Raw genomic sequence first — 8,431 nt, forward strand, 5'->3', positions numbered from 1 at the left:
AGCAGCACAAATGGGGACCACAGCAGCAGCCAGCCCCTGATGTGGGCACATGGAGCTCAAGGGAAGCCCATCACCACAACACACAGAGATAGACATAAATGGTTAAATGGATGCCAAAACTGAGTGTGGATCAGCCCTGAGCTCATCAGGGGGACAAGATGCTCTGGGGGCTGTTTGGCCCAGAGTGACACTGCCCAAAAAGCCACTTGATTGCATTTTGCCTCAGTGACCTGATTACCTGGGCTGCAGCCCAGCTTTTAACATCTTACCAGCCTTCCTTGAGCTGGAAAGGAAATGCTGACCTATGGCCAAAGAGCAGGAACAGGGGGGCATGTTGCTGCGTTCAAAGTGAAAACAGTAATAACATACTGAAGGAGTTTTAAGGTACTGGATTAAAGAGACCAGGGGGCTTTCACATTTAATTGAAGCACCTCCACATTATCTCAGTGACAAACAGGCCTAACCATAGTATGATTCTATGCTGGGACAGGGTTAGCCTAAGATTTCCAGCCTAATTTCAATGTTTTACTGCTGCCTTTAGCTGGTAAAGAGATAAAGGCATCAGCCAAGCGCTGGGGACCTTCTCTGCAGAAGCAGCTGTAGGATCTGAATCAAAACCTGTAGCATTTTATTCTGTGCACATTGGGATTAAACTTCTCGGGGGGTTCATGCCTCTCTGCAGGTGACACTGCATATGCCTAGATGTGTTTAGCCCCACGTAAGCTCTTGGAAGGATAAGTCACCTTTTCTTCTGCTTGCTGAGGGCCCTGGTACAGTCCTGACATCCTACTGACACACATGCTGTAAGTAATAAACCTTTGGATTTTTAAGTAGCAGTTTAGCTCTGGCCTGGGAGTTTCCTCAGATCCTGCGGAAAGGACCCAAATCCCCCTCAGTATGATTACAAATGGGTGTCTGCTCTGGTGCAGCGCGTCTCCAGCATGTCCCCATCCCTCTGATCCCTGGGGATGCTCGGGGGAACAAAGTGTGCTGCCACAGGACTTCCGAGAGGAAGACTGCAGTGCCCAGCTAATGTCCCAAATAGGTCCTTCCCTCACAATGTGTTTAATGCCATAAGAGACCCCATCTTTAGAGAGTCCAGTGGTAGAGAGCTGCAACGCTTCCTCCAGCACGTGCCCTGTAGGGCATCATTCATCTCTCTTCCTACACAACTTGCCCACGTTACATTTTGTCTCCTGATTACTGCAAGCATTGTACAGATCAGAGTAAGAGGCTGTTTAGAGAACAATGGATCTGTTGTGCTGGATTTATAGATCAGCACAGAGAGGAGCACTGACAAGGACCGATTTCAGAAGTCATCCGTAGGTAGATGTGCGTCTAAATACGTTTTGCTCACATCATTTATAAACTCTTAAGAGATACTTTTCTGTGTGTGTCTGTAGGTGTGTCTATATATAGTTCTCTGCACCTATCTACCTGCCATCTCCATTATACCAGGTAAAACGTGGTATGCAGCTCCAAGGTGCCCATTTCTTCATCCTCCCACCCTTCATCTCCTTCCTTTCCCCCTTCACCTCCATCTCCTCATCCCTCAGTTTCTTTCACCCTCTCCATCCCTGCCTTGGCTCCTGGCTATTTGATTCCTCTACCCCTTTGCATCCAGCCTTTAGTCATGTTGTGTGCCCAAAAGCAGCTCCCTGCCCCTGTGGCAGAGGTGGCAGCCACAGAAGAAAGGCAAAGTAAAGGTATTGTCTGCTGCCAGCAGTGACCCCATTTCTCACTGGAAGCACAGGCTCTCCCGCCTAGTTAGAATCCCCAGGGAAAACTACGTTTTCCTATTCATTTTCCCCCTGTGTACCAAGCATACATCCTCAGAAAGGCCAACAAAAGCAGACAACAGGCTCTCTAAACCAAGCCAAAAATACCACTGAGCCAAATCAACCCCCAAACCCAACAACAACATAAGGAATATTTATATTAGGTTTGGTTTTGGGTCTGGGTTTTTTTTTCACTCATTGTAACATTAAAATGCCTCCCATCATTTTTAATAAAGAGCACACATCAACCTGCGTGGGTGAACCAAAGAGAAAGAACATGTCTATTATTGGCAGGCAGCTTCAACTTCAACTGTGGAGGAGCTTGTGTCTCATCTTAACAGCTCCAAGACGTTAAGAGCGGGGAGCAGAGGAACAGCTCTGGATTTGCTCAGACATGATTCACTTGCTGTTGAATTTCTCCCTCCTTGTGCACCGGGCATAGTGGGGATGTGTGGTCTCCCCTTCCACTATCACTTCCCTGTGACCCTCTCCAGGTACCCCACATCCCGGGAAGCAGCAGGGCGCGTAGGGCAGCAACACAGCCTCAGTCTTGGCTTCTGACACTAAAACTTGGCAAGCTTTAAACAGGCCCTTGGTGGGACAGTGCAGCCGGAGCCAGCTGTGTGCTAAGATCAGCTCCTGGCACTTGATGGTAACAGATACCACTAAACCCCACCAGCAGCTCGCTGGGAGGGCTGGCATAGCTCAGCAGGGCGAGGGCGAAAGGTCTGCCCCTGCTATAGATAGCAAGTAATTCAGCATGATAGGGATGGGTCAGTGGACTAGAGCAGCTGGTGCCCCCACGCTATAAGCAGTTCAGAGATTTTATTTCAGATGAGGTCTGGTCCGGTCTCCCAGACTGGGTGTCACCACCAGGGAGACCAAGAACTGGTCTGGGCCACCCCAGATAGGGCTGGACCAGTTCTGATGTGCACGTGGAGGCAGTGGCTGGTTTGGTTTCCTCCCCAGGCGCCTGGGTCACATATACCAAAGCATCCTGCCTGCACATGCAGGGCTCATATCCCGACATACAACTGCTCTGAAGAGCAGGAAGAGCAGGAGGCAAGGAGGCACAGCCCCAGGCTCTCAGGCTTGCGTCTGTGCACTGGAGGAAAAATGGGTTGAGCACAAAGACAGTGGCCCTGGCTCCATCCTGTTGCTAATACACAACACGGGCAGATACTGGTGCCTGCATCCACAGTTAAACTGCAGGCACTGATCTGCCCTTTCCTAGCAGCGGTTCCCCTCTGTCTCCCCATCTCCAGACAGAGCAGGTCTCATTGGGGTGGTCCCGTGGCTCTCTGCACCCTGTAAGACCTCACTGGTACAGAGATGGGGATTGTCCCATCTGTCACATCCTGAAACTGGAAATGGGAGAAGGAAAAAGAGAAAGGCAGGCAAGTTGATGCTGCATTGCGAACCTGGGACTTGGCTAGGACATTTTGGATAGCCTTGTGCCCAAGGTGGCAAATGGGCACATTCATCATAGCTTGTGGCATTGCTTGGGGAAGGGTTGGGAGATTTTTCTTCCCCCCCGCTTTCTCTTTCTTCTGGCTTATCTGCACAGGAGGGTTTTAATTAGCTCCAAAATGTCATTAAGAAATAAAGCAGGCCAAGTTCATCACAGGGGTGAGTGTCCTGGAGGCAGCCGCGTTGCTCAAAGGGTCAATATCCTCCTCCATGCTTTCTGTGGTCATGTTATGAAATACGCAGGGCAACAGTTAGATGTTTTGACTGGAAATAGATTTCACCAAGGAAACACCCCCCAGATTTAGCAATCCCCATCTGTCCTAGGACAAAACCAGCTGCAGCTCCCCATCGGCCACGGAGCACAGCAAAGCCTGAGCACATTCTTACAGCAGTTTGCATAGCTGGGGCCCCAGAGGGCCACCACCACCCCTGTGCTATTCATAAGGACTATTTTGGAACAAATGATCATTTCACAAGCGACCAGTCTGTGTATTAGCCTTGCTGTCATGCCCACCAGCTGCAAGGTGTTGTGAATCCCTTGTGCACTGCGGATGTAGTCTGACCCAAAGACACGATGGTGTGAGCAAGGATGATGAGCTGGTCTCAGTGGGGTGTTTAAGCACCTGGAAAGCTGATGGCACCTCTCTGCCCTGTTGGCTCTTTAGAGTAATGACCTGCAGCAGCTACTTTTTCATTGCTGGTCGCAAAAGAGACAATGCTGTTCAAATTATCTGGGTTAGTCCCCTCGGGTATTGCTGCTTCCCTCCCCAGCACACGTTCTGCAGTCGGAGTTGGATCACACGGAGTAGCAGAGCTGCTCCCAGAGGACACAAGGCTCCGGTGTACTTGTTGCTTTCTAGAGATTAATCTCTTGCAAAAGAATGTATTCTGTGTGTTGAAGAATAAAACCACGTTAGAAAAGGAAAGCAGGAAGGATGATGACGCAGTGTCAGCCCAAAACAGTGCCCTGAGGGGATCCCTGCTTGGAAGCCATCCTGGAACTTTCACTCCTTCAACTTTCTGTCACAAGAAAGAGCAATGGGTAGGGGGTTTTTTTTGCTATATGCATCTGAGGGGTGAGAAATGGGCTCGCTGCTGCAGCAAGCTGGCAGGAGACAATATCTTTACTTTGCCTTTCTTCTCTGGCTGCCACCTCTGCTGCACACGTAGGGAGATGCTTTTGGATCACGGAGGGTTGTATGCAAAGGCAGTGAATAACAGGGAGCCTAGGCAAGAACGGAGGGGATGGAAGAAACTGGGGGATGAGGATGGGTAGGTGAAGCTTTTGATCAGATGCTAATGCTGTCATTTACTTCTATTCCAGATTGTCTTCTACCAAATGGTCTTTTGGCCCACCTGCCTCTTAGTCCTTTTCATCACCATTGGGAAAACAGAGGTAGGATAAAGCCCAATTTCCAGACGCGTTTTAATCCCATCATGGTTCTGCACAGCAAGGGGTGTAATATGGGATGGGCAAAACCCATTCCCCATTCCAGCGACAACGTGCTCTTCCCAGCAACAGCTGGTCCCTGGTCCAGCAGGCACCAGGAAGGCACCCACCAGAGCACAATGCTCCCCACATCTGGGCAGCTCCAGACACCCCACTTCAAAATTGAGCTAGAGAAAGCCAAGCAGCTCCCATACACCCACCCCTTCATTCTAAAGACTGCCTCCCTATGGATTTTAAAGCATCTACAGTGCCTTTTGCAGTTTTGGGGTGATGCCAAAAAGCAGACTCACAACAGCAAGTCAACTACAGCCTTTGGCGCAGTTTGGCAGCTCTAATCCTATAATAAACTCAAAGCACACGTGAGTCTGCAAAACAGTGTGATGAATTCTCTATTCCTGTCCACAGTATTTTTAGCAACCCGAGCCATTTTTAGCATTGTGGTTTTTTCCTCTCTTTCAGTGTAAAGATGTCAGAACGCAGGCGTTGCTCACGGTGCGAGCAGCAGTCAGTCGATTTGGACAGGCATTTCAAACCCAGAAATGCTCAGCAACCCCATTCCTGACGTGCTGTGAAATGCACAAATGTGAAACTCCTACCTATAGCAAACATTTCTCCATCGAATGCATGACAGCACTGGGGTGAGGAAACCAGTGCAAGAGGAGGGCAGAAGTCAGAGTTTGTTTTGCGGGTGGCTTAAGGGAAAGGAATCCTAACTCTTGAGCAGATGTTTGGGTTTGCACCGTGTCAAAAATGTTTGTCTCCTTAACACAGGGCCATTGCAACTGCATTTTTGTTTAAAAATACATCTCCCACTGTCTGGGCTGCAGTGTAAACAGGATGCACTGTAATGTCAGCCCATCCGTGGCAGAGGCACGCAGGGAGCCAACGCGCCCGCACTCAGATCTGACCTGCTTCCCAAAATAGAGCTCTGCTACCCATTCGGAGTCACTGTCATCTGATTTCAGTTTGCCATGCGTGGGGGATCGTGGGGATGGGTGACCCTATGGTCACATATAGTGGGACTGAAAGCAAAAGCTGGGGGATGCACAGCCTTTAAGAAGAGCCAGGAATCCTGCAAACCCCTCAGGCACAAGCACTGTCTTTGCCGGCCCCTGGGCAACAGTCGACACACTGGAAGTTACCCAGAATCAAGTAAATCAGTGTGTTAATTTGCAGTGAAATGCTGCGAGTGCTGGATCCAACCCTTTCTGCTTTCCTCCATCAGAAGCTGCCCACATGGAGTCTTCTTCAAAGACAGGCATCTTCCAGTGATCCACAAGAAGCCTCTTCTAGTATAGAATCAATATTCAACAGACTGCTTGTGACAGGGCCACCATCCCTCGGGTGTCACTGATGTCTGCCCTACGAGAATGGCATTTTCCTCACCATACCCAGGAGCTCTGTTCATGGCACAGTGTAAGCACCTTCCCTGTAAAACCTTCTGCAACAGCAATAAAAATCTTCTTTCGTCTGCATGTTCCTGCGCCCTGATCCAACACAGCACTTGAGCACAACGTTACCTTTATGGATGCCTGTGGTCACACCAAAACCGAGAGGACTGCGGTGGCCTCCCTATAGACAGGAACTCTGGGTTTCCAAAGGTCCTCAATCAGAGTTATTAGGAATAAGTGTTTCTTGGAGCCCACCTTGACATTAAACACAGCCTTAACATATTTTGGTTGAGACGACTTAGGTCAATGAATGTGCTCAAGTGCTTCAGCACCCCAAGACCTCATTCAGTGCACAAGTTACACTCAGATGAAGAAACCCCAAGTCTTTTCCCATATCCCAGAGCTCTGACAAGAACAGCAATAGGTAGAGCTCCGGTGGGTGCAACCACATGAAACTGAATTCCTCATTATCGCACAAGCTCGTGTGTCTTTAGGGATTCTTAAAACCCTGATGAACAAACTTCTTTTCTCCAGCAGCGGTGTCCAACCGAGCTAAAACTGGAGAAAGGGTTCAGGGAAGAACATTTCACTCAATTGCCTTCTCTTTGCAAAACAAGATTCCCAAAAGACCAGCTGGGGTTTTATGGAAAAGCCATATGCAATAACCTGGGTTGTGGGAAAACCCGTATCAGCGTATCACAGCTGTGAGGGCTAAGGATGAGACTAATTGCTTAGAAAACTACTTCACAAAATGAAATAAAGACATTTGTTTTAACTCAGTGAGCATAAAGTGCCTCCCGAATGAACTGACTTCCGTTTTGGTTGCTTCCCTTTGGTTAATGAATGCCCAAATAGGCTTGTTTTTCAGTATGCAGCCAACAGCTGTAAACATCATGGGCCCTTCCACCAAATCTTTGCTTTCCATATTTCAACCCAGAAATCAATGAGGAACATAAGGCTACCACTGATTTACAGGTGGCTGTAAATCCTTTACAAAATAGGTGTATCACAGAGATATTACCAGTGTCTCTCCTCTCAAAAGCTGCCTTATACTCCAGTGGTATGAACATCTGCATAACAGGTCTGTTGCATTGATTGCAGCTCACTTCCATAAAAAGGTGGTCTGTAACACACACGTGCATCTGCTAAAGCACAGCGTGTGTTGAAGAATGGGAAGAGGAAGAAAAGACCATAGAGAAACAGCTATAAAGTGAACAAATCTTCAGGTGCAGGTGGAACCCAGACTGCACATGAGGGTTGGGAGCCCTCTTGCCTTGTCCCTGCTAGCAGGGAGTGGGGAAAAGCAACACTCTGCTAACAACTCTGTGCAGGGGGGCACATGTTTAACCATTGATGCCTTTTCCAAATGGAGAGTGTTGCAATGTTGGACTGTTCCCGAAATCACCAAGAAACCCCTCTTCTCCAAGTGGCCAATGCTTATTTTTTTCCCCTAATAATTTTAAGGCACGCTCCATGTTCCAATACACAGAGATGCCCCATCATCAATGGAAAGAGATATATCTGCTCTTTTAAGCCCGGGATGAAGGTCAAAGAAAGCCAGCTGGAATAGCTAGGATGTTTCGTGTGGGCTGGCAGGTCAGGAAGTGCTCTCGGACTCCTGCTGACAGATTTTGCCTGAGCTCTCAGGTGCTAGAAACATGGGATGAGGAGGCAGCAGTGGGCAGGAACAGTTGACCGAGCACAGTGTTTATTCCTAAGAAACAAAATACATCAGCAGAGTGTTTACTCCTACGCATCAAAATACATGAAAACCCCAATCTTCTTCTCTTTAGCTTTCATCGAGAGCAGAGAAATCAATACAGAGAAATCAACCCAGCCACCACTTGCATTAGTGTTCCCAGTGCAGATGCAAGACGACATTTCTCCCGCTCGATACATGTCAGACTTTTGGGTTGGGGCCATCCAAACTCAAGAAATCCAAAAGAAACGGGGAGGATCTGGACCCTGATGCTACACATACTGCCCGAAATCTGTGCTGCCTCCCCAGCTGACAGGCAGCATCCCAGCAGCGGGGACTTGGTCCCCACGACCGCTCTGGGAGAGCATCATCTCTCGCTCATCACCTCTGCCTTTCTGACCCTCCCGCTTGCAGAGCAGCACTTACCCCACCCCAGAAAGACCCATGCATTTACTATTGCTTTTTGGCCGAGGATATTTTTAAGGTGCAAGAACACCTCCTGGTTTCCAGCACACGATGGGCTGCATCACGACTTAGAAGACTGGGAGCTGGCAAAGCGAGGAAGGCAAAGCAGCAGCTGGCAGCTAACAGCGAGAAATCCGGCTGCCTTTTCCCTCCTCCCTCCCACTCTTTACCTTGCCCC

This window comes from Nestor notabilis, unplaced genomic scaffold (genome assembly GCF_000696875.1).
Source record: "Nestor notabilis isolate BGI_N333 unplaced genomic scaffold, ASM69687v1 scaffold14145, whole genome shotgun sequence".
NCBI lineage: Eukaryota > Metazoa > Chordata > Aves > Psittaciformes > Psittacidae > Nestor > Nestor notabilis.